Source organism: Marmota flaviventris, chromosome 10 (genome assembly GCF_047511675.1).
Source record: "Marmota flaviventris isolate mMarFla1 chromosome 10, mMarFla1.hap1, whole genome shotgun sequence".
NCBI classification, from domain to species: Eukaryota; Metazoa; Chordata; class Mammalia; order Rodentia; family Sciuridae; genus Marmota; species Marmota flaviventris.
The window spans coordinates 112,986,007-113,012,279 of NC_092507.1; the positions used below are offsets into that span (position 1 = coordinate 112,986,007).

The following is a 26,273-nucleotide window of genomic DNA, read 5'->3' on the forward strand; positions in this document are numbered from 1 at the left end:
GAAATTGTTTCATTTTTTTTTTTGTTCAGCTGTCCTCAGTCAGCAGATTGTATTTCTGCCAACTAATGAGTAACAAATTAAGCTAGAAGTGAGTTTGCTTTCCAGAGAAATCTATCACATATCCCCTGGTATCCTTATGAAAGCTCTGGGTTGTTGTTTGCTTGTGAGGAAACTGATGGGGGAAACACCAGAAGCAGAATTGGGAATGGAACCCACATCCTGGGTCTCAGTTCAGTGTTATTTCCACTCCAAGTACAGAAAATTCCAAGGGAACTCTGGGACAAGAAAAAAGAGACCCATCTTAAATCTAACACCAAAGAATCAACATTAAATTAAAAAATAGGGTAGTTATCTGCAATCCAAGAATTATCTAAATATTCCACAGACAAGACACTTTCCTCCCTATCCCTGACCTTCACATATACAAGACACCTTTTTAAATGCAAGACATAAATTTAGTAAGAAGGACATAAAACAATTTCCAACATTAGGAAGACACTTTTTTGTCTATATATATATATATATATATATATATATATATATATATATATATACACTCTCACTCTCTACATTCTTCTGACACTAAATATATGATTTTCCCCCAAGCCTAGCAATTCTCCAAAACCAGATGGAATTCTAAAACAATTTCCTGGGGTTAACATAAGATCCCACAGGTTGAGTTCTGAGTCCCATGAAATTGCCTGAGCTTCAGATACCATTGGCAAGTCCAGGCCTCCTGTGCTTCATCTTCTTCTTTTTATTTTATTTATTTATTTTTAGTTGTAGATGGACACCATACTATTTATCATTTATTTATTTATTTTTATGTGGTGCTGAGGATCAAACCTAGTGCCTCACACATGCTTAGGCAAGCACTCTACCACTGAGCTACAGCCCCAGCCCCCTCCTGTGCTTCGGACTGATGGCTATAAATCAAGATTTCCTACAATACCCTGCTTGGGTTCTGTAATTTTCTGGAATGATTCACAGAACTCAAAGAAACAACTGCATAAGACTTACCAGTGTAATATATAATAAAAGATATGCTGAACTGCTACCGCCATTGCCACTGCCTCTGATGCTGCTATTGCCACCCTGAGGTCTCTTGGAGGTCTTCTTTCAGGGTGCTGCTGCCCTTGCAGCTGCAACCACCAGCTGCTGCCACAGAAAACACCACTGCCCTGGATACAACTGATGTGGATACCACTGCTGACCTCTGGACGTCACCTGGTGACGCTGCCCCCACAGCTGCAGTTGCGGCCGACATTGTAGCCAACACTGTAGCCGTCACTGCAGCCGCCACTGCTGCTGACCTGCTGCCATCAACCACTGCCACTACCACTGCTACCACTCCCTAGAGGACCGCTGCGGGGGAGACTCCAGGTTTGGTTGCATGTGGCTGCATCCAATTTGGGACACCAGCCAAGGCCTGGGGCCTGGGTTCCAGCACATTTACCACCCACCACAAGAGCCTCTGGGGACTCCAGCTGAGACCTACAGGTCCAGTATGGGGGTGCCTGTAGGTTTGGAGTTACCTGGGGTCTCCTGTTGGGAGTGCTGATGGCTTTTGTCTTGGGCTGCATCTCAGGGTTGCTCCTTTTGCATGAGTGTATCCCTGCATCTATGCAAGTATCTATCCCTGTATCTCTGTAAGTAGAAGCAGCATTGAGATTTTGGGACTTCAGCATGGCCAAGCCTGAGGTATCTGAATCCCAGATTGGTGAGATAGTGACTGGGTCTGCGAGGGCTGATCTGGGCCTGGTGACCCCAAGAGATGACAGAGACAAGGGTGAGAAACTTTTGAACGCCGATGGAGACAGTTTGACTTTTCAGTGAGATTTATTTTATTTTATTTTTCAATTCGCTAATATCTCTACCATATTGGAACAGGGTGTTTTTATGCATCAGTGTGTGGAGGACAATGATATATGAATGATGTTTTGCATTTTGTTGTATTCTTATATCTTTAATTTTTTCTCTGTATTCTTCTTCTCTCTTGTCTGTTTTCTTGGATTTTTCTTTCCAACTTTATTCCTACCAACAGCCAATCATTATAGCTCCTCTTCCACTCTTTTTGTGAATTTTTGCTTCTAGATTCTCTCTACCTCCCTTGGGAAAATTGTGTACTATGCTACCTCTGTTCTCTCACCCACCATTTGAAATTGTAAACCGTTTCAACAAATTTTCTATTTATATTATAGATAGTTATTGAACTCATCATTTTGGTTTAATGCGAGAAAGCAGTAGATGCCTTAGTGGGAGCTATTAGTTTAAGGCCATATATTGTTTACACTGGGTGTTGTTGATATTGGTTTCACCATTAAAGGTGAAGTGCTGGAAACCTTCAGGGACACTGTAGGTCTACAAAGTAGAATTTGTGCTGCCTTATGTCCATACTTCTGGATGGGAAAACACATGAACAACATGAAAAAACAAGGAAATAAAGTGCCCCAAACAAATGACAATGCTTCAACAACAGAAACCACTGATAACACAGTAGAAGAAATGTCCAAAAAGGACTTCATATTGTATATATTTCAATTGATCTGTGAAGTAAAGGATAGTGTAAGAAGCGAAATCAAAGAAAAAATACAGGAGGTGAAAAATCACTTCAATAAAGACAGATTGTGGGGGCTGGGGATGTGGCTCAAGCGGTAGCGCGCTTGTCTGGCATGCGTGCAGCCTGGGTTCGATCCTCAGCACCACATACAAACAAAGATGTTGTGTGCCGCAGTCCGGCTGCAGCAAAATAACCAGGGGGTGACGAGCAACTTGTGTAGATTGATACAGCAGGAATGGGAGCTGTTTATTGTAGGACCGGAGCGGTATATATACATTCCACACAGTTTATCTGAATTAACATAAACTCGATACAGCAGTCAACCAATAAGGAATCTTCACACTTAATGGCTCCCTGGAGTTACTTCACAAACCACTCCCTCTGGCAAAATGCCAGGCGCCATCCTGACTTGTTTACAGACTCTAACAGTTGTGTCCGCTGAAAACAAAAAATAAATATTGAAAAATTCTCTCTCTCTCTAAAAAAAAAAAGAAAGATTGTGGGGGGGTGGGGGGGAAGCAGAAATCCTCAAAATGAAGGAATCAGTAAGCCAAATTATAAATTCAATAGAAAGCGTCACCAACAGACTAGACCACTTGGAAGACAGAACCTCAGACAATGAAGATAAAATATATAATCTTGAAAGTTGAGTTGAGGGGCTGGGGTTGTGGCTCAGTGTTAGAGCACTTACCTAGCATGTGTGAGGCACTGTGTTTGATCCCCAGCACCACATAAAAATTAAAAAAAAATAATAATAAAATAAAGATATTGTGTCTATCTACAACAACAACAAAAATATTTAAAAAAAGAAAGTTGAGTTGACCATGCAGAGATGATAATAAACCATAAACAAAATATTAAGAATTATGGGATAACACGAAAAGACCAAATTTAAGAGTTATTGGAATTGATGAAAGAGCAGAGATACAAACCAAAGGAATGCACAATCTTTTCAATGATATAAGAGCAGAAATTTTCCCAATCTAAAGCATGGAATGGAAAATCAAATACAAGAGGCTTATAGGACCCCAAGTGTACAAAATTACAGCAGACTCACATCAAGACACATTATAATAAGAATGACTAACATGTAGAATAAAGATAAAATCTAAGGGCTGAGGTTGTGATTCAGTGGCAAAGCACTTGTCTGGCACATGTGAGACACTAGGTTTGATTCTCAGCACCACATAAAAATAAAGAAAATAAAGATATTGTATCCATCTGTAAGTAAAAAAATAAAATGATATTTTTTAAAAAAGATAAAATCTTAAAGGCTGTGAGAGAAAACAATTAAATTTTGTATAAGGGGAAACCAATTCAGATCTCAACTGATTTCTCAGCCCAGCCCTCAAAGTTAGGAGGTACTGGAATAATGTATTTCAAGCTCTGAAGAAAATGGATGCTAACCAAGAATTTTATATCCAGCAAAATTAAGCTTCAGATTTGAAGATGAGATTAAAGTCTTCCATGATAAACAAAAATTAAAAGAATTCAAAACTAGAAAGCCTACACTACAGAGCATTCTCAACAAAATATTCCCTGAAGATGAAGTGGAAAAAAAAAAAAGTGAAAACCAGTTAAGGAGGATCTAAATACACTAAAAGAACATTAAACCAATGGAGAAACTAAGTCAAATTAAAAACCAGAAAAAAATCAAAATGAGAGGAAATATAAATCATATCTCAATAATAATCTTGAATGTTAAAAAAATGGCCTAAACTCATCAATCAAAAGACAGATTGGCAGATTAGATTAAAAAGCAAGACCCAAAAATATGCTGCCTTCAAGAGACTTACCTCATGGGCAAAGACATCCACAGGCTGAAGGTGAAAGGATGGAAAAAAACCTTATCACTCATATAAGTTTCATAAACAAGCAGTGGTTTCCATTCTTATCTCAGATAAAGTAGACTTCAAACCAAGGTTAATTGGAAGAGACAAAGAAGGACCTTTCATACTTCTTAAGGGAAGTATATATAAGCAGAACATAATGAGTATAAATATTTATGCCCCAAACAATAGAGCATCTATGTATATCAAACCAACCCTTCTCAATTTCAAGAGTAAAACAGGCCACAACACAATAACACTGAGTGACTTTAACACACCTCTCTCACTACTGGACAGATCTTCCAAACAAAAACTAAATAAAGAAACTATAGGGCTGGGGATGTGGCTCAAGCCGTAGTGCACTCGCCTGGCATGTGTGCGGCCTGGGTTCCATCCTCAGCACCACATACAAACAAAGATGTTGTGTCTGCCGAGAATTAAAAAATAAATATTGAAAAAAATTCTCTCTCTCTCTTTTTTTTAAAAAAAGAAACTATAGAACTAAATAAAACAGTCAATAATTTAGACTATATATATATATATATATATATACCATCAAAAAACAAATTTTCTTTCTTCTCAGCAGCACATGACTCATTCTCTAAAATAGACCATACCTTATTTTTTTTGTATTCACTGTAAAAAATTTATTGAGCTGTGCTGACAGACCATACCTTATGACACAAACCAACTGTTAGTGAATAAAAAAAAAAAAAACAACAGAGATAATACCCGCTATTCTACCAGATCACAATGGAATTAAATTAGAAATCAATGACAAAATTAAAAATACAAGCTACTATAGCAAATTCTCAATAAAATTATGGTAAATCACAAAAGAATACACTATTGAATGATGAATGGATAGTAGGCGAAATCAAGGATAAAAATTTAAAAATTCTTAGAAGTAAATGAGAACACTGATACAACATATCAAAATCTCTGGGACACAATGAAGGCAGTCAGAGAAAAATTTATTTCATTGAGTGAATTCATTAAAAGAATAAAAAGTCAACAAATAAATGACCTAACACTACATCTCAAAGCCCTAGAAAAAGAAGAACACTTCAACACCAAAAGCAGTAGAAGACAGGAAATAATTAAAATCAGAGCTGAAATCAATGAAATTGAAACAAAATAAACAATTGAAAAAATTGAGAAACCGAAGTTGGTTCTCTGACAAAGAAACAAACTAGATAAATCCCTGGCCACGCTAATGAAGAGAAAAAGAGAGAAAACCCAAATTACTAAAATACAAGATGAAGAAGGAAATATCACAACGGATACATCTGAAATACAGAAGATAATTAGAAACAATTTTGAAAACTTATATTCCAATAAAATAGAAAATATCAAATACATCAACAAGTTTCTAGAGACATATGACCTACCCAAACTGAATGAAGAGGTCATACATGATTTCAACAGATCAATTTCAAGTAATGAAATAGAAAATGCCATCAAAAGCCTACCAACCAAGAAAAGCCCAGGACCAGATGGATTCTCAATAGAATTCTATAAGGTTTTCAAAGAAGAATTAACATCAATACTCCTCAAAGTATTCCATGAAATAGAAAAGAAGGGAACCCTTCCATATTCACTCTATGCAAATATCACCCTGATACCAAAACCAGACAAAGACACATCAAAGAAAGAAAACTTCAGACCAATATCCATGATGAACATAGATGCAAAAATTCTCAATAAAATTTTGGTAAATCACAAAAACATATTAAAAAGATAGTGCACCATGATCAAGTGGGGTTCATCCCAGAGATGCAGGGTTGATTCAACATATGGAAATCAATAAATGTAATTCATCATATTAACAGACTTAAAAACAAGAATCATGATCATCTCAGTAGATGCAGAAAAAGCATTTGACAAAATACACCTTCATGTTCAAAACACTAAAAAAACTAGGGACAGTAGGAATATACCTCAGCATTGTAAAAGCTATATATGCTAAACCCAAGGCCAGCATCATTCTAAATGGAGAAATGAAAGCATTCCCTCTAAAAAATGGAACAAGATAAGAATGTCCTCTTTCACCACTTCTATTCAACATCAGCCTTGAAACTCTAGCCAGAGCAGTTAGACAAAAGAAAAAATTAAAGGGATACAAAATAGGAAAAGAAGAACTCAAAAACTGTCAGTATTTGGTGATGACATGATTCTATACCTAGAAAATCCAAAAACATTCTTCCAGAAAACTTCTAGAACTAATAAATGAATTCAGCAAAGTAGCAGGATATAAATTCAACACCCATAAATCAAACACATTCCTATATATCAGTGATGAATCCACTGAAAAAAAAATTAGGGAAACTACCCCATTCACAATAGCCTCAAAAATAAAATAAAATATAAAATAAAATACCTGGGAATCAATCTAACAAAAGAGGTGAAAGACCTCTACAATGAAAACTACAGAACACTAAAGAAAGAAATTGAAGAAAATCTCAGAAGATGGAAAGATCTCCCATGCTCCTGGATAGGCAGAATTAATATTGTCCAAATGTCCATACTATAGACTTATACATTATACAGATTTAATGCAATTCCTATTAAAGTCCCAGTGACATTCTTCATAGAGTAGAAAAAGCAATCATAAAAATTTATTTGGAAAAATAAGAGACCCCGAACAGCTAAAGCAATCCTTAGCAAGAAAAGTGAAGCAGGAGGCATTACAATACCAGACCTTAAACTATACTACAGAGCTATAGCAACAAAAATGGCATGGCACAAAATAGACTTGTAGACCAATGGTACAGAATAAAGGACACAGAGACAAATCCCCATAAATACAGTTATGTCATACTAGACAAAGTTGTCAAAAACATTCATTGGTGAATTCATCAACAAATGGCAAAACTGGAAATCCATATGTAGCAAAATGAAACTAACCTCTATCTCTCACCATGCACAAAAATCAACTCAAAGTGGATCAAAGACTTAGGCACTAGTCTATGTCTGTGCCTAATAGAAGAAAAAATAGGCCTAAATCTTCACCATGTCAGCCTAGGCTCTGACTTTCTTAAGAAGGTTCCTAAAGCACACGAAGTAAATAAAAAATCAATAAATGAGATGGATTCAAATTAAAAAGCTTCTTCTCAGCAAAGGAAACAAACAGTAATGTGAGGAGAGAGCCTACAGATTGGGAGAAAATCTTTACCACATGCACGTCCAATAAAGCATTAATCTCTAGAGTATATAAAAAACTCAAAAAACTTAGCATCAAAAAAACCCCCCAAATAACACAGTTAATAAATGGACTAAGGAACTGAACAGACACTTCACAGAAGAAGAAATACAATTGATCAACAAATATATAAAAAAGTGTTCAACATCTCTAGCAATTAGAGAAATGCAAATCAAAACTAATTAAGATTTCATCTCACTCCTGTCAGAATGGCAATCATCAGGAATACAGTAAACATTAAAAAGATTAAAATTCATGACATTTGCAGGTAAATGCATGGAGTTGGAGAATATAATTTTAAGTGAAGTTAGTCAATCCTAAAAAAACAAATGCCAAATGTTTTCTCTAATATAAGGATGCTGATTAATAATGGGGTGGGGGTTGAGCATGGGAGGATTATACAAAATCTAGATAGGGCAAAGGGGTGGGAGGGGAAGGGAGGGGGCATGGGAATAGGAAAGACAGTGAAATGAGATGGACATCATTGCCCTAAGTACATGTATGAAGACATGAATGGTGTGACTCTACTTTGTGGACAACCAGAGATATGAAAAATTGTGCTCTATACATGTAATATGAATTGTAATGCATTCTGCTCTCATACATAACAAATTAGAATTAAAAAAAAAGAATATAGGCAACAATAAATGTAGGCGAGGATGTGGGGGAAACAGTACACTTATACATTGCTGGTGGGACTGAAAATTGGTTCAACCACTGTGGAAAGCAGTATGGAGATTCTCAGAAAACTTGGAATGGAACCACCATTTGACCCAGCTATCTCACTCCTCGGTTTATACCCAAAGGACTTAAAATCAGCATATTATACTAATGCAGCCATGTCAATGTTTGTAGCAGCTCAATTCACAATAGCTAAACTATGGAACCAACCTAGATGCCCTTCAATAGATAAATGGATAAAAAAAAATGTTGTATATATATTCAATGGAATATCACCTTTAAAGAAGAATAAAATTATGGCATGTGCCATTGAATGGATGGCATTGGAGAATATCATGCTGAGCAAAATAAGCCAATCCCAAAAAACCAAAGGCCGAATGTTTTCTCTAATATGCAGATGATAATTCATAATAAGGCTAGGGACAGATGGAGCACTAGAGAAGAATAGTGTTACCTTAGATTAGGTAGAGGGAAGTGAAAGGAGGGGTGGAGAAGACATGTGGGGATAGAAAGAATAGTAGAACAAAACAGACATTATTACTTTATATATGTGACTGCATGACCAATATGATTCTACAACATGTACACTCAGAAAAATGAGAAATTATATCCCATCTATGTATGATATATCAAAGTGCATAAATTCATACTACTATCATGTATAACTAATTAAAACAAATAAAAAATTCTTAAAAGATATGCTAAAGAATACAGATGAAAGGTAACACAGCGCTGTGTGGTGGTGCATGCATGTGATCCCAATGGCTCCGGAGGCTAAGGAAGGAGGATCACAAGTTTAAAGCCAGCCTCCACAACTTAGTGAAGCAAGATTCTATCTAAAATTAAAACAAAAAAAAAAAAAAAAAAAAGAAAGAAAGAAAAGAAAAAAAAAGAAAGACAGAAAAGAAGAAGAAAAGTACATAGGCCAAGGTCTGGAAGTGAAACCAAGGAAAAATCTAAATAAACCCTTTAGCTTATGGGGCACATTGGTGAACACCTATAACCCTAGCCGCTCCTGAGGCTGAGGTAAGAGGATCACAAGTTTGAGGTCAGCCTTAGCAACTTAGTGAGGCCCTAAGCAACTTACCAAGACCCTATCTCAAAGAAAAAGAAAAAAAGAACTGAGGATGTTGTCCCAAACCTCTTTAGCTTTACTTGCTTTTGGTTAACTTTATTTTATTTTATTTTTTTTATTGTTGGTTGTTCAAAACATTACATAGTTCTTGATATATCATCTTTCACACTTTGCTTCAAGTGGGTTATGAACTCCCCTTTTTAGCCCATATACAGATTGCAGAATCACATCAATTACACATCCATTGATTTACATATTGCCATACTAGTGACTGTCGTGTTCTGCTACCTTTCCTATCCTCTACTATCCCCCCTCCCCTCCCCTCCCCTCCCCTCCCCTCCCCTCCCCTCTTCTCTCTCTACCCCCTCTACTGACCTTCATTTTTGGTTAACTTTAAAAATCACTAATTTGGAAAGTCACACAGCTGAGCAATATATTATTAGATGCCCACTAGCTTTGCTGCAAATGACACCTCTGATGTGTGGGCCATGATGATAATAGTTGCCTAGGTTACTTTTCAAGAACTTGAAGGTTGCTTTGTCAAAACAATTACCACTTCACTTGGGTCTGTGCAAGTGTTTCATGGGTGACCTTTCGAAGTCAGGACAAAAACTCCATTCTCAGGTCATGCTAACACTGCCATTTTCTAAACATGCATCCCACGAAGAGTCATGAAGATTGATTACACAGGAACAGACCTCCCATCACCTTTCTCTACATCTTAAATCATCCTGTGTTTTTATCTTTTCAATACCCCTAACCCCTATCCTTGAGTAGGCAGATTTGAGATTTTTGGTCTCTCATCTCCAGTTTTCCCTTATTTTATTGCTCCTAACACCCCTACTGCTCAGAAGATTATAAGGCTTTAGTAGCTCTGTGCCAAGAATCAAGGACAGAGACCAATAAACTATGTATTTCCTATTATTTCATAGATGTATGTTCCATGAAGGAGACTATGTAGTATGATTGGGGTGAATGATATGGTATTATGGTCACAATGGTTAAAGATGAGACTGTGGGCTGGATCAGACTATAGGCACACACCTATAATCCCAAGTACTTAGGAAGCTAAGGCAGGAGGATTACAAATTTCCAGGCCAGCCAGGGCAAACTGGTGAGGCCCTGTCTCAAACAAACAAACAAATAAACAACAATCAAGTAATTGGAATATTTTGCTTTTAGCAGGAGCCAAATAAAAAGAACCATTTACAATCTGAAATGTGGCCTGTTAGAGAAGAGGAGACCAGAGCTTGGGAAAATTATAGTGTCTAGCTGTTTTTCGAACAGAAGAGCAGAAGCCCATGTAGAAGACTATCTTGTTTTTTCACAACATTTTTTCCTATTAAAATTGTGAATGATTTTCCTATTCTCCATTACAGAAATTAAGGCTCCATCCATGCTGATCAGTTCATTTGCATTCACATTTATATATTTCAAAAACTTAACAAATTATAGCATTAGAAATTAGTAAACATTATGGGGCCAGGTGTGGTGGTGCACACCTGTAATCTCAGCGGCTGGAGAGGGTGAGACAGGAGGATCCTGAGTTTAAAGCCAGCCTCAACAAAAGTGAGGTGCTAAGCAACTCAGTGAAACCCTGTCCCTAAATAAAATACAAATAGGCTGGGAATGTGGCTCAGTGGCCAAGTGCTCCTGAGTTCAATCCCAGGTATTAACAAAACAAAAACTTGAAAATTTAAGGCTTGATGGTACATATTTGCAATCCCAGTGCCTTGGGAGACTGAGGGAGGAAAAAGGAAAACAAGTTTAAGACCAGCCTGAGCTATTTAATGAGATCCTGTCTCAAATAAAATATAAAAAGGGCTGGGGGTAGAGCACAGCAATAGAGAGCTCCTGGGTTCAATACCCAGTACTGAAGAAAAAAAAACTTTTTGAAATTTGTAAATTTTATCATTTGATAATTATATTTCAAAAAAATGTGTCCAATAGAAACACTTAAGCATGACAACAATATCAACAAGAATATTCATTGCAGTATTGTCATTCACTGCATATTTTCCCCAAAAGTCAAGATAAGATTATAGAAAATCCTGAGGAATTCAAGTTTGTTATGGGGAGATGCAATAAATCACGGAGCCATCTTATGGCAGAAAATAGAACATTTATTCACCAGCTGGCGGGTCAAGGGGCAGGCTGCAAGTCTACACTTTTTGATCCCTCCAGGGGTTAGACCACACCTTTTAAAGCATGTCAATACATTAATCATAAGTGGCTGTTGCTATGACTCAAAACTATCATAAACAAACATTATGAGATCATAAGCAGAAGGGGAAGTGGGTCAAAATGACCCCTAGTTGAGTGCAAGTTAAAGAATGGTTACTAATGTTTAGACAACCATTCTCTGACAGAATACATTGTCTGAGAAAAATGGGAACCAAAAAGAGAACAACTTAACATTGTATAAGAATTCCCATTTTGTGTTACCAAACATACTATACTAAGCAACTGCTGATGGATATAGAGGCGGGGTGTTCCCATGGGAGAAGCATTTCTTACATGACATGGAGTCTCTGGGTAAAATGAATCTGTTTGGTCACTGCCCATATAGCTTAGCTCATAACAAGATATTGATTCCAATTGTTACTGAGACTCCGCCTTCACTTGACTTTAAGTGTTTTGAAACATTGAAAGATCCTTCCTTTTTTTGTTGTTTTTGTGACTCTGTTTTTGTTTTTGTTGTTGTTACAGGGAATTGAGCCGCGGGGCATTTCACAACTAAGTCACATTCCAGACTTTTGAATTTTTAATTTTGAGATTGGGTCTTGCTAAGTTGCTTAGGGCCTCACTAAATTGCTGAGGCTGGCTTTAAATTTGCCATCCTCCTGTCTCAGACTCCTTAGTCGCTGGGAATATGGGCGTGTCCTTGTTTCCTGTGTTTTTATTAGTTTGTTTTGTTTTTCCTAGACTAGCTCAAATTAGATTCCTATCACTTGCAGAGAATTCTGACTGTAAAAAAATTGTATTCTCAGGGAAGAACAAGGAGATGAAGAGTGTGACCAAAGAAGAGAGGTAGGAAGAGTAATGGGTAGCATATTGGTTGGGGTTCTCAAGAAAAACAGAACCAATAAGACATACAACAGACTGAAGGAAATTCAGAAATGGTAGCATGAGAGGTAGTTTAAATGTGTGTGTGTGGGGGGGGGGGGGCGTGTTGGGGGTGGGGGTATTTTAAGGAACTGGCTTGTAATAATGGAGGTTGGAAAGTCCAAAATCTGCAGAGTAGATCATCAGGCTGGAGGCCCAGAGAAGAGCTGACACTGCAGTTCAAGTCCAAAAGCAATCTCCTGGCAGAATCCTGTCTTTGCACATCTTTACCTTGCACTTAACTCAGGGGTGCTCTGCCACTGAGCCACACCCCCAGCCCTTTTTGGTATTTTACTTAAAGACAGGTCTCAATGAGTTGCTTAGCACCTGCCTTTCCTGAGTCTGACTTTCAAATTGCAAGCCTCCTGAGATGCTGGGATTACAGGTATATGCCACAGTGCTCAACTTCATATAAGGACATCTTCTTATAAGGATAAAAGTCATACTGGATAAGGAACACCATAATAACCACATATTCATTGCTGTAATTACCTCTTCAAATGCCATCACATTCTAGTTAAGATCTCAACATACAAATTTTTGGGGCAATATTTGTCCCACAACGAGTGGAAAATAAAATTTGAAACTGCTAAAACACTGGAGACATTGCAGAACTGGAAAGGGCCCTTAATGTGAGAGGACAAATTTCGAGGCAGTGCTTGCATTAACCTAGAGGTGCAGGGGTGTGGGTGGGGGTGATGGTGCATGGAGGCACAGATCTGTGCAGGATAAGAGAGCAGCTTGTACTTTCTCAACAAAAAGATGACGGGAAAGGCTTCAGCATGCCTAAAAATGAGGCATTCATAACAATTGTCTAGTGTCTTTAGTAAAAATTCTGTTCAGAAAATTAAGAGTCACCCCATAACCGCCAAACTCTATATTCACAGAAACGAACATATACAAAGCCAAACAATCCAGGAGAGAATTTGTCTGACAACACCCACAAATCTTAATGTACAGAGTGGCTCTTGCTCTTCAAGTTGGACCATACGGAACTGGTCATCAAGCACTGAATCATACTTCAGTAGATGAGACAAAATAATTGTTCCCTCACGATATAAAGACATTACAGAAAAGGGGAGTCCTGGGGATGCGCTCACGTCCAAGCTGATTGCAGGCTCGCCAGAGAGCAGGAGACTCAGCAGGCGAAGCCTAGAGGGTTTCTGGAGCATCTAAGTTCACCGGCGGGGAGTTCCAAATTTCCCCTCAGTTATCGCAGTCGGAGCGCGGCGTGCACCCGCGCGCGCTCAAGCATAGGTGTGTCTTTGGGTGGTGGTGATGGTGATGTCGGTGGTGGCCAGGGCCGGGAAGAACTGTCGCAAGCGGGCGACGGCCAGGGCGAGGGGAGAAAGTGAAAAGGCATAAATGTTGGGAGGGCTCAGAGTGGCAAGTGTCAGTGAGGCTGGACGCCGCGTGTGGCGGGCGTCCATAAGGGTCGGTCTTCGGGCACGCGTGGTGTGAGCGAGCGGACCAAGGCCTTGGCCAAAAGGGGAGAGAGAGGCGTGGCGCGAGGAGGAAGAAGAAAGGCTTCCCTGACCGGGAATCGAACCCGGGCCGCGGCGGTGAGAGCGCCGAATCCTAACCACTAGACCACCAGGGAGCATGGGGCTGCCGCTTCCGTGCGCGTGCCATCTGCGGCCAGCGCCTCGGTCCCAAGTGCTGGGCGCTACCTGTGCACCGGGCGCCGTCCCCGTGGGTCCCGGTGGCTTTACATGGCAACCTGGTGCAGCCTCCCGCCAGGGGCTGCCGGTCACCAGCGACCCACCCCTGATGCTGGGGGCACCCTCAAAAGAATGCTACGCTCGCCCTCCGGCCTGCTTCGCTTTGCTTCGCCTCGCCTCGCCTCGGGTCGCCCGCCTGGCCTTGCCTTTCGAAGTGAAGCCTCGCCTGGACTCCTTCCCCACATCCGCCCGCCAGCAGGAGGTCACGCTAGCTAGCGGGGGCCAGGGCCCGGTTGGCGCCGTCAAAAGGTCGATTCGCTGCGTTGGCCGGGAATCGAACCCGGGTCAACTGCTTGGAAGGCAGCTATGCTCACCACTATACCACCAACGCCATCCGGCCGCGAGAGCCGCTCCACGCTGGCCCCGGGCTGCCGAGAGGCGCCCCGGCGTCGGCGCCGCGGCCGTCTCCTCTCGGGACGACGCCCTGAACCGGCGCGCAGGGCGGCGAGGCCGCGGTCCGCCCGCACAGGGCCTTCTCCCCTCCAGCGACCCAGCCCGTGCCCGTTGGCAGGAAACCCTTTGCCAAACCCACTCGGGGCGCGGGCGCTCGTCTGTGGCGACAGAGCCGCGGGCGAGGAGGAAGGCACGGATGCCTGGGGAGGGGGGTGGACGGGGGACCGCGAGGACGGCGTGCCAGGGAGGAAGTGGCATCCTGCGCCCAACTGGAGAGTAGGGGGCGCCGAGGGCCGACGGCGGCACGGAGAGCTAGAGGCCCGGGCGCAGCTGCGGCGGCGACCAGCACCCAAAAAAGGGCGACTGCCTCCCCGTCGGGGAATCGAACCCCGGTCTCCCGCGTGACAGGCGGGGATACTCACCACTATACTAACGAGGACGGCGGCGCCCGCCGTCGTGGCGCCGGTCCCCTCTCCGACGCCTAGCCCGGCCCTCTTGCCCCTGCTGGCCCAAAACAGGACGCCACAGAGGCACTGTCAAGGAGCCGACACCACACCACCTGGCCCTGGCCCTGGCCCTGGCCTTAGCCCACGCCCTGGCCCGGTGCCGGGTGCCCGGTGCCCGGAGAAGGACCCTGTGCGCCCTGCTGGTTTCCCACTGCGCGGGCATCCCAATGTCGGTGTAAGCAGGGGGCCCAGGGAGCTAGCGAGCACGGCCGCCGACAGGAGGAGGAGCACGATGCGCCGGGTGGGCTCCTGCCAGCACGGACGGTTAGTGGTACCTGGCCGGGCTCGGTGGGGGACGCGACCGCACCGATGAGCGGAATTGGCTCGCTCCCGGCCCGCCAGGCCCGTCCGTCCAAGGCGCCCGCAGACCGCCGGGCACCGCGCACCACGGTGCCGGCCAAGGACACCTGCGCCAACGCCGGGTCCCAGCCAGGCGAACCGCCGGGCGCTCAGGCCCGCCGTCAGGATGGCCGAGCGGTCTAAGGCGCTGCGTTCAGGTCGCAGTCTCCCCTGGAGGCGTGGGTTCGAATCCCACTCCTGACAGGCCCACCTTTTGCCTACCCCCCCCCCCCCCCCCGCCCCACACACACACACACACACACACACACACACACACACACACAACCAGGCTGCCTGGCCCGGGTCCACCAGCGCCCACCACAGCCGCTCTCTTCCTGGCCAGCCACCCGCATCTCCCTGACCCGCTGGACCCGCGCAGATAATGCCCGCCCCACCCCAACCCTGAGTACCCTGCGCCTTCCGCCCTCTGCCAACTGTCCTTGTGACCAGCGCCCCTCCTCATCGACCCCACCGCGACGACGCTTAAGCCCTCTGGCTCGACTCTGTCGCCCCCTCCCTGTTCCCGGCTACACTCTCCGATGCACGGCCCCGCCGCCACGCCAGCCACCCGTCGACATCCACCCCAACCGACAAGACGGCGCCCGCTCGGTTGCCGCGGGGAGCGCACGCGGGCCCTTTCCGGATCTCTCCCGTGGGCAAAATCGGCCCCCGCCCGCCCGTCGCCTATCTCTCTCGGCCCTGCAGAGGACCCCGTTCCCGTCGTGCCAGACTGTGGCCGCCAGGCCCCTTCACCGGAGGGCCTTTCCAAACCACTCACGCCTGCCGGCCACGCCACAACACAGCAGTCGAGACCTCTGCTCGCCACGCACCGTGGGGTCACCGGGCGTGGCCAGACAGCACAGTCCCGGGACCGTGGCCCTCGCGAGTGGCAGGGAGAGAACCCTAGAACCCCTAGATCCCCGCCGGCGATGGCGGAGCCCCGGCCGCGACCACCTGGGCGCGGCCACGAACCCCACGTGGGCAGCGGCTGCCTAAGGCCAGCCCACCACGTCGGTGCTGGTTGGGGCCCGCCTCACCCGTCCGGGGCTCCTGCGACCGGGACTTTGCGGGTGGACGGAGGCAGCCACCGAGCCACAGGTCCCCTGGCCTGATTGGGGTTCCCGTGAGGGCAAAGCCTGGACCGGCTCCTGGCTTCTTCAGGCGGCAGCGGACAAGGCGGTCTGGGGGGGCCTGGGCTGGCCCGGAAGGTGCAGGGTCCGGAGGTTCGCGCCAGCGCTGCGCGGGGGCACACGCACGCACACACCCCACGGGCGGCCGCATCCCCGGGGCCCCGGCAGGATGCCTGGAGCCCCTCCTTTCGGAACGGCCCATCCAGCCCCCAACGCTTGGTCCCGGTCCCAAGCAGGAGCTCCTCACCGCAGGCGGTGACCGCTGTCCGGCGGTTGCGTGGAGGTGCCTGCCATCGGTGCATGGGTGGTTCAGTGGTAGAATTCTCGCCTGCCACGCGGGAGGCCCGGGTTCGATTCCCGGCCCATGCAGCGCTCGGTCCCCTTTTGGTCCGGCAGCCCCGTCGTCTAGGCCGCCGCTGTACACACCTAAGCCTGGACCCCACAGCCCCCGCGCTGGCTCTGCCCTGGAGCGCCCTTCGTTCCATGCGCCTTCGCCCACTAACGTGCCAGACACCAGACTTCTCGGTGCCTCCGCTTCCATCGCATCACACTCATTTCGCTTCCATGGAAGCCGGCAGGCACCTCGCCCGCACACCAACCATGGGACACCAAGGCACCTCTGCCAAGAGTGTCTCGTCGCGGCCCCCTAGGCACTCACGGCCGCCATTGCAGCGCACGAAGGACTCCAAAGGCCTTGCAGTGATATCATCTTCCTTTGGGTCCCCCAGAAATCTCTCTCTGCCGCAGTCTGGCTGGGCACAAATCAGGAGCCACTTGAAGATTCAAGCAGGAACGAACTGTAGTTTTAGAACTCACGCCGCACGCCGCCCACCGCCCACGCGAACTCTCCAGGAACTCCGCGAGAGCACAACAATAGCGGGCACCCGAGGCAGCAGGAACCGCTCCTTCTGGCAAAATGCCAGGCACCAGCTTGACCTGGCCGTGGCTCTCAACATCTCTCCTCATCCCCCCACCCCCACCCCAACGCCCTCAGCCCCGCCACAACTCTCACCGATCCCCGCCCGCACCCACCCACACGTCGCCTGATCCCATCCGAAATCACTCTGCGTTGAGGCTCTTCGCATCTGGATCCCAAGCACCCGGGGACCCCGGCCCGCGTGCCTTCCCTACCCGCTTTTGGACACCTCACCTAGACAAGCTCCCCCTGCCCGCCCAGCCCCACCCCACCCACGCACCCACTCGTCGCTCTCCTGCCACCTTGCGTGCACGGCACCCCTATCTCCAACGGGGGAGCGGCCTCTCGGACCCACGCCCAATCCGCTCCGTGGGCGCCTCCTCCCCGCAGACTGGCATCGACAGTCCTACTTGGTCTTCCCCCACGGGCCCCCGAGCCGACCGCTCACGGACCCCCGTCGTCCTGGCCTCCTTCGGACTCCTCAGTTCCGACACCCGGACCCGGCAGACCGATCGGCACGTCACGGGCGCCCGCCCGGCGCGCCCCACCCCCCGACCCCCGCCTCCACAACAACCCCCTGCACACCCGCGGGCTGTCGGCCCGAACCCCGCCTCACCGACAGGCCGCACTCCCTGCCCCTTTCCACGCAGCCAGCGCTTCGCCCACACAACCCCCAGTCCCGGCTACAGCAACTGGCTCCCACCTCTCAGCCCGCTGGCGCCTGGCACGGCGCGTGAAGACCCTGCGTCCTGCACTCTTTCCGTGCCATGGCCTTTGCCCGACCACCGCCAGGGATGACACCCGAGAGAATGGTCGCTTCCTCTCGTCACTGTCACGCACCCACGACCCTCGGGCTTGGGAGCTTCCCCGAGACCGCTCCCTCCCACTCCCACTCCCACCCCTACCCCGCCCGACGAAGGCAAGCCCGGGTATCCCGGCAGTGGCGGGTTGCGGGCTAGGGCACCCGTCGTCCTGGAGGGAAGTCGGGCCAGCGGGCAGATTGGTGCCCGTTGCCTGGGCGTCCCCTTGGAAGCCAAGCAAAGTTCCTTGGAAGCCTCTACAGCACTGACTCAAAAGCGCTGCCGCTGGCTTTCGGCAGGGGCCACCCAGCGTGTCCCGAGCCGGGCTGGGCAGAGAAGGGATCAAGAGCTTAGTGGATGGACGTGCGGCCGGGCAGGAGTGGGAAACTAGGCAGTCCAACCCAGTGGTTGTGGTGGTGGTGGTGGTGGGGGTGGGGGCGTTCTCTGTTTGCTCTTTCGCCCCTGAGACGGGGGCAGGGGGCAGGGGGCCGTGGGACTCCTTTCACACCCAGGGTCGGCTACAAGTCTATCCCGAAACCCGTGAGTCGCCACCGCCACCGGCTCCCGCCCGCCTGGGTCAAGGCACTGGTAAGTGGGCGCCCGCCTGCCCGCCTCCGCCGCCGCTCTTGTGCTCCGGCTCGCCGGGCCTCTCCACATTCCTTTTCGCGCCTGTCACTCTCGGGCATCTGCCGCAGTCCGGCTGCAGCAAACGAACCGGGGGGTGACGAACAACTTGTATACGTTCATACAGCAGGAGTGGAAGCCGTTTATTGCAGGACAGGAGCAGTATTTATACATTCCACACAGCTTATCTAATTAGCATAAACTAGATACATCAGTCAACCAATAAGGAATCTCCACACTTAATGGCTCGCTTTTGTTACTTCTCAAACCACTCCCTCTGGCATTTTGCCAGGCACCATCCAGACTTGTTTAGGAACTTTAACATTCCCCTGGCAAAATGCCAGGTGTTATTTTGACTTGTTTACAGACTCTAACAGGCATCCTGACCCGGGTGTGGGCTCCCACCCGCTCTGTCGGCATCCCGGCCAAAGCCGCGGACACAGCTGAAGCGCAGACCCCCGCCCGGCGCTCAGGCCCTGGCACCAGTGGCGGCCGTGGCATCCGGGCCCTGCCACGCGGCCGACCCGGTCGGAGGGGATCCCCCAGGATGGGAAGCGGTGATGTGTCAGGCGCCAGGCTTGGCCTCACCCAAGCAGCTCTGAGGAGGAAATCCAGAACCTTTCCGGGGCCAGACACCAGAGCCAGCGAGTGGGTTCCGGAACCCGGCTCCTTTCGCCCGCCATGAGCGCCCCCAGTCACTGAGCACACGCGGCAGCAACCGAGAGAACAGAGAGGGCTTGTCACGAGGGGGCCCAGGCACACGAAGGAGCTGGGGGAAGACTCAAGTCTCGAGTCTTGATAGGGGAGTCCTGGGGATGCGCTCACGGTCAAAGCTGATTGCAGGCTCGCCAGAGAGCAGGAGACTCAGCAGGCGAAGCCTAGAGGGTTTCTGGAGCATCTAAGTTCACCGGCGGGGAGTTCCAAATTTCCCCTCAGTTATCGCAGTCGGAGCGCGGCGTGCACCCGCGCGCGCTCAAGCATAGGTGTGTCTTTGGGTGGTGGTGATGGTGATGTCGGTGGTGGCCAGGGCCGGGAAGAACTGTCGCAAGCGGGCGACGGCCAGGGCGAGGGGAGAAAGTGAAAAGGCATAAATGTTGGGAGGGCTCAGAGTGGCAAGTGTCAGTGAGGCTGGACGCCGCGTGTGGCGGGCGTCCATAAGGGTCGGTCTTCGGGCACGCGTGGTGTGAGCGAGCGGACCAAGGCCTTGGCCAAAAGGGGAGAGAGAGGCGTGGCGCGAGGAGGAAGAAGAAAGGCTTCCCTGACCGGGAATCGAACCCGGGCCGCGGCGGTGAGAGCGCCGAATCCTAACCACTAGACCACCAGGGAGCATGGGGCTGCCGCTTCCGTGCGCGTGCCATCTGCGGCCAGCGCCTCGGTCCCAAGTGCTGGGCGCTACCTGTGCACCGGGCGCCGTCCCCGTGGGTCCCGGTGGCTTTACATGGCAACCTGGTGCAGCCTCCCGCCAGGGGCTGCCGGTCACCAGCGACCCACCCCTGATGCTGGGGGCACCCTCAAAAGAATGCTACGCTCGCCCTCCGGCCTGCTTCGCTTTGCTTCGCCTCGCCTCGCCTCGGGTCGCCCGCCTGGCCTTGCCTTTCGAAGTGAAGCCTCGCCTGGACTCCTTCCCCACATCCGCCCGCCAGCAGGAGGTCACGCTAGCTAGCGGGGGCCAGGGCCCGGTTGGCGCCGTCAAAAGGTCGATTCGCTGCGTTGGCCGGGAATCGAACCCGGGTCAACTGCTTGGAAGGCAGCTATGCTCACCACTATACCACCAACGCCATCCGGCCGCGAGAGCCGCTCCACGCTGGCCCCGGGCTGCCGAGAGGCGCCCCGGCGTCGGCGCCGCGGCCGTCTCCTCTCGGGACGACGCCCTGAACCGGCGCGCAGGGCGGCGAGGCCGCGGTCCGCCCGCACAGGGCCTTCTCCCCTCCAGCGACCCAGCCCGTGCCCGTTGGCAGGAAACCCTTTGCCAAACCCACTCGGGGCGCGGGCGCTCGTCTGTGGCGACAGAGCCGCGGGCGAGGAGGAAGGCACGGATGCCTGGGGAGGGGGGTGGACGGGGGACCGCGAGGACGGCGTGCCAGGGAGGAAGTGGCATCCTGCGCCCAACTGGAGAGTAGGGGGCGCCGAGGGCCGACGGCGGCACGGAGAGCTAGAGGCCCGGGCGCAGCTGCGGCGGCGACCAGCACCCAAAAAAGGGCGACTGCCTCCCCGTCGGGGAATCGAACCCCGGTCTCCCGCGTGACAGGCGGGGATACTCACCACTATACTAACGAGGACGGCGGCGCCCGCCGTCGTGGCGCCGGTCCCCTCTCCGACGCCTAGCCCGGCCCTCTTGCCCCTGCTGGCCCAAAACAGGACGCCACAGAGGCACTGTCAAGGAGCCGACACCACACCACCTGGCCCTGGCCCTGGCCCTGGCCTTAGCCCACGCCCTGGCCCGGTGCCGGGTGCCCGGTGCCCGGAGAAGGACCCTGTGCGCCCTGCTGGTTTCCCACTGCGCGGGCATCCCAATGTCGGTGTAAGCAGGGGGCCCAGGGAGCTAGCGAGCACGGCCGCCGACAGGAGGAGGAGCACGATGCGCCGGGTGGGCTCCTGCCAGCACGGACGGTTAGTGGTACCTGGCCGGGCTCGGTGGGGGACGCGACCGCACCGATGAGCGGAATTGGCTCGCTCCCGGCCCGCCAGGCCCGTCCGTCCAAGGCGCCCGCAGACCGCCGGGCACCGCGCACCACGGTGCCGGCCAAGGACACCTGCGCCAACGCCGGGTCCCAGCCAGGCGAACCGCCGGGCGCTCAGGCCCGCCGTCAGGATGGCCGAGCGGTCTAAGGCGCTGCGTTCAGGTCGCAGTCTCCCCTGGAGGCGTGGGTTCGAATCCCACTCCTGACAGGCCCACCTTTTGCCTACCCCCCCCCCCCCCGCCCCACACACACACACACACACACACACACACACACACACACACAACCAGGCTGCCTGGCCCGGGTCCACCAGCGCCCACCACAGCCGCTCTCTTCCTGGCCAGCCACCCGCATCTCCCTGACCCGCTGGACCCGCGCAGATAATGCCCGCCCCACCCCAACCCTGAGTACCCTGCGCCTTCCGCCCTCTGCCAACTGTCCTTGTGACCAGCGCCCCTCCTCATCGACCCCACCGCGACGACGCTTAAGCCCTCTGGCTCGACTCTGTCGCCCCCTCCCTGTTCCCGGCTACACTCTCCGATGCACGGCCCCGCCGCCACGCCAGCCACCCGTCGACATCCACCCCAACCGACAAGACGGCGCCCGCTCGGTTGCCGCGGGGAGCGCACGCGGGCCCTTTCCGGATCTCTCCCGTGGGCAAAATCGGCCCCCGCCCGCCCGTCGCCTATCTCTCTCGGCCCTGCAGAGGACCCCGTTCCCGTCGTGCCAGACTGTGGCCGCCAGGCCCCTTCACCGGAGGGCCTTTCCAAACCACTCACGCCTGCCGGCCACGCCACAACACAGCAGTCGAGACCTCTGCTCGCCACGCACCGTGGGGTCACCGGGCGTGGCCAGACAGCACAGTCCCGGGACCGTGGCCCTCGCGAGTGGCAGGGAGAGAACCCTAGAACCCCTAGATCCCCGCCGGCGATGGCGGAGCCCCGGCCGCGACCACCTGGGCGCGGCCACGAACCCCACGTGGGCAGCGGCTGCCTAAGGCCAGCCCACCACGTCGGTGCTGGTTGGGGCCCGCCTCACCCGTCCGGGGCTCCTGCGACCGGGACTTTGCGGGTGGACGGAGGCAGCCACCGAGCCACAGGTCCCCTGGCCTGATTGGGGTTCCCGTGAGGGCAAAGCCTGGACCGGCTCCTGGCTTCTTCAGGCGGCAGCGGACAAGGCGGTCTGGGGGGGCCTGGGCTGGCCCGGAAGGTGCAGGGTCCGGAGGTTCGCGCCAGCGCTGCGCGGGGGCACACGCACGCACACACCCCACGGGCGGCCGCATCCCCGGGGCCCCGGCAGGATGCCTGGAGCCCCTCCTTTCGGAACGGCCCATCCAGCCCCCAACGCTTGGTCCCGGTCCCAAGCAGGAGCTCCTCACCGCAGGCGGTGACCGCTGTCCGGCGGTTGCGTGGAGGTGCCTGCCATCGGTGCATGGGTGGTTCAGTGGTAGAATTCTCGCCTGCCACGCGGGAGGCCCGGGTTCGATTCCCGGCCCATGCAGCGCTCGGTCCCCTTTTGGTCCGGCAGCCCCGTCGTCTAGGCCGCCGCTGTACACACCTAAGCCTGGACCCCACAGCCCCCGCGCTGGCTCTGCCCTGGAGCGCCCTTCGTTCCATGCGCCTTCGCCCACTAACGTGCCAGACACCAGACTTCTCGGTGCCTCCGCTTCCATCGCATCACACTCATTTCGCTTCCATGGAAGCCGGCAGGCACCTCGCCCGCACACCAACCATGGGACACCAAGGCACCTCTGCCAAGAGTGTCTCGTCGCGGCCCCCTAGGCACTCACGGCCGCCATTGCAGCGCACGAAGGACTCCAAAGGCCTTGCAGTGATATCATCTTCCTTTGGGTCCCCCAGAAATCTCTCTCTGCCGCAGTCTGGCTGGGCACAAATCAGGAGCCACTTGAAGATTCAAGCAGGAACGAACTGTAGTTTTAGAACTCACGCCGCACGCCGCCCACCGCCCACGCGAACTCTCCAGGAACTCCGCGAGAGCACAACAATAGCGGGCACCCGAGGCAGCAGGAACCGCTCCTTCTGGCAAAATGCCAGGCACCAGCTTGACCTGGCCGTGGCTCTCAACATCTCTCCTCATCCCCCCACCCCCACCCCAACGCCCTCAGCCCCGCCACAACTCTCACCGATCCCCGCCCGCACCCACCCACACGTCGCCTGATCCCATCCGAAATCACTCTGCGTTGAGGCTCTTCGCATCTGGATCCCAAGCACCCGGGGACCCCGGCCCGCGTGCCTTCCCTACCCGCTTTTGGACACCTCACCTAGACAAGCTCCCCCTGCCCGCCCAGCCCCACCCCACCCACGCACCCACTCGTCGCTCTCCTGCCACCTTGCGTGCACGGCACCCCTATCTCCAACGGGGGAGCGGCCTCTCGGACCCACGCCCAATCCGCTCCGTGGGCGCCTCCTCCCCGCAGACTGGCATCGACAGTCCTACTTGGTCTTCCCCCACGGGCCCCCGAGCCGACCGCTCACGGACCCCCGTCGTCCTGGCCTCCTTCGGACTCCTCAGTTCCGACACCCGGACCCGGCAGACCGATCGGCACGTCACGGGCGCCCGCCCGGCGCGCCCCACCCCCCGACCCCCGCCTCCACAACAACCCCCTGCACACCCGCGGGCTGTCGGCCCGAACCCCGCCTCACCGACAGGCCGCACTCCCTGCCCCTTTCCACGCAGCCAGCGCTTCGCCCACACAACCCCCAGTCCCGGCTACAGCAACTGGCTCCCACCTCTCAGCCCGCTGGCGCCTGGCACGGCGCGTGAAGACCCTGCGTCCTGCACTCTTTCCGTGCCATGGCCTTTGCCCGACCACCGCCAGGGATGACACCCGAGAGAATGGTCGCTTCCTCTCGTCACTGTCACGCACCCACGACCCTCGGGCTTGGGAGCTTCCCCGAGACCGCTCCCTCCCACTCCCACTCCCACCCCTACCCCGCCCGACGAAGGCAAGCCCGGGTATCCCGGCAGTGGCGGGTTGCGGGCTAGGGCACCCGTCGTCCTGGAGGGAAGTCGGGCCAGCGGGCAGATTGGTGCCCGTTGCCTGGGCGTCCCCTTGGAAGCCAAGCAAAGTTCCTTGGAAGCCTCTACAGCACTGACTCAAAAGCGCTGCCGCTGGCTTTCGGCAGGGGCCACCCAGCGTGTCCCGAGCCGGGCTGGGCAGAGAAGGGATCAAGAGCTTAGTGGATGGACGTGCGGCCGGGCAGGAGTGGGAAACTAGGCAGTCCAACCCAGTGGTTGTGGTGGTGGTGGTGGTGGGGGGGGGGCGTTCTCTGTTTGCTCTTTCGCCCCTGAGACGGGGGCAGGGGGCAGGGGGCCGTGGGACTCCTTTCACACCCAGGGTCGGCTACAAGTCTATCCCGAAACCCGTGAGTCGCCACCGCCACCGGCTCCCGCCCGCCTGGGTCAAGGCACTGGTAAGTGGGCGCCCGCCTGCCCGCCTCCGCCGCCGCTCTTGTGCTCCGGCTCGCCGGGCCTCTCCACATTCCTTTTCGCGCCTGTCACTCTCGGGCATCTGCCGCAGTCCGGCTGCAGCAAACGAACCGGGGGGTGACGAACAACTTGTATACGTTCATACAGCAGGAGTGGAAGCCGTTTATTGCAGGACAGGAGCAGTATTTATACATTCCACACAGCTTATCTAATTAGCATAAACTAGATACATCAGTCAACCAATAAGGAATCTCCACACTTAATGGCTCGCTTTTGTTACTTCTCAAACCACTCCCTCTGGCATTTTGCCAGGCACCATCCAGACTTGTTTAGGAACTTTAACATTCCCCTGGCAAAATGCCAGGTGTTATTTTGACTTGTTTACAGACTCTAACAGGCATCCTGACCCGGGTGTGGGCTCCCACCCGCTCTGTCGGCATCCCGGCCAAAGCCGCGGACACAGCTGAAGCGCAGACCCCCGCCCGGCGCTCAGGCCCTGGCACCAGTGGCGGCCGTGGCATCCGGGCCCTGCCACGCGGCCGACCCGGTCGGAGGGGATCCCCCAGGATGGGAAGCGGTGATGTGTCAGGCGCCAGGCTTGGCCTCACCCAAGCAGCTCTGAGGAGGAAATCCAGAACCTTTCCGGGGCCAGACACCAGAGCCAGCGAGTGGGTTCCGGAACCCGGCTCCTTTCGCCCGCCATGAGCGCCCCCAGTCACTGAGCACACGCGGCAGCAACCGAGAGAACAGAGAGGGCTTGTCACGAGGGGGCCCAGGCACACGAAGGAGCTGGGGGAAGACTCAAGTCTCGAGTCTTGATAGGGGAGTCCTGGGGATGCGCTCACGGTCAAAGCTGATTGCAGGCTCGCCAGAGAGCAGGAGACTCAGCAGGCGAAGCCTAGAGGGTTTCTGGAGCATCTAAGTTCACCGGCGGGGAGTTCCAAATTTCCCCTCAGTTATCGCAGTCGGAGCGCGGCGTGCACCCGCGCGCGCTCAAGCATAGGTGTGTCTTTGGGTGGTGGTGATGGTGATGTCGGTGGTGGCCAGGGCCGGGAAGAACTGTCGCAAGCGGGCGACGGCCAGGGCGAGGGGAGAAAGTGAAAAGGCATAAATGTTGGGAGGGCTCAGAGTGGCAAGTGTCAGTGAGGCTGGACGCCGCGTGTGGCGGGCGTCCATAAGGGTCGGTCTTCGGGCACGCGTGGTGTGAGCGAGCGGACCAAGGCCTTGGCCAAAAGGGGAGAGAGAGGCGTGGCGCGAGGAG

At 51.9% G+C, this 26,273-nt stretch overlaps 10 non-coding genes across 10 annotated transcripts; 4 read left to right on the top strand and 6 right to left on the bottom strand.

Moving 5' to 3' along the window:
* Positions 1 to 13,980: 13,980 nt before the first annotated feature.
* Trnae-cuc (transfer RNA glutamic acid (anticodon CUC)) lies at positions 13,981 to 14,052 on the bottom strand. Its single transcript has one exon. It is a non-coding gene; the product is annotated as a tRNA-Glu (tRNA).
* A 380-nt stretch (positions 14,053 to 14,432) lies between these two features.
* Trnag-ucc (transfer RNA glycine (anticodon UCC)) lies at positions 14,433 to 14,504 on the bottom strand. Its single transcript has one exon. It is a non-coding gene; the product is annotated as a tRNA-Gly (tRNA).
* A 429-nt stretch (positions 14,505 to 14,933) lies between these two features.
* Positions 14,934 to 15,005, bottom strand: Trnad-guc (transfer RNA aspartic acid (anticodon GUC)). The gene has a single exon. It is a non-coding gene; the product is annotated as a tRNA-Asp (tRNA).
* A 527-nt stretch (positions 15,006 to 15,532) lies between these two features.
* Positions 15,533 to 15,615, top strand: Trnal-cag (transfer RNA leucine (anticodon CAG)). The gene has a single exon. It is a non-coding gene; the product is annotated as a tRNA-Leu (tRNA).
* A 1,224-nt stretch (positions 15,616 to 16,839) lies between these two features.
* On the top strand, positions 16,840 to 16,910 carry Trnag-gcc (transfer RNA glycine (anticodon GCC)). The gene has a single exon. It is a non-coding gene; the product is annotated as a tRNA-Gly (tRNA).
* A 3,225-nt stretch (positions 16,911 to 20,135) lies between these two features.
* Positions 20,136 to 20,207, bottom strand: Trnae-cuc (transfer RNA glutamic acid (anticodon CUC)). The gene has a single exon. It is a non-coding gene; the product is annotated as a tRNA-Glu (tRNA).
* A 380-nt stretch (positions 20,208 to 20,587) lies between these two features.
* Trnag-ucc (transfer RNA glycine (anticodon UCC)) lies at positions 20,588 to 20,659 on the bottom strand. The gene has a single exon. It is a non-coding gene; the product is annotated as a tRNA-Gly (tRNA).
* Positions 20,660 to 21,088: 429 nt separating this feature from the next.
* Positions 21,089 to 21,160, bottom strand: Trnad-guc (transfer RNA aspartic acid (anticodon GUC)). The gene has a single exon. It is a non-coding gene; the product is annotated as a tRNA-Asp (tRNA).
* A 527-nt stretch (positions 21,161 to 21,687) lies between these two features.
* Positions 21,688 to 21,770, top strand: Trnal-cag (transfer RNA leucine (anticodon CAG)). The gene has a single exon. It is a non-coding gene; the product is annotated as a tRNA-Leu (tRNA).
* Positions 21,771 to 22,991: 1,221 nt separating this feature from the next.
* Trnag-gcc (transfer RNA glycine (anticodon GCC)) lies at positions 22,992 to 23,062 on the top strand. The gene has a single exon. It is a non-coding gene; the product is annotated as a tRNA-Gly (tRNA).
* The last annotated feature ends 3,211 nt before the right edge of the window (positions 23,063 to 26,273 follow it).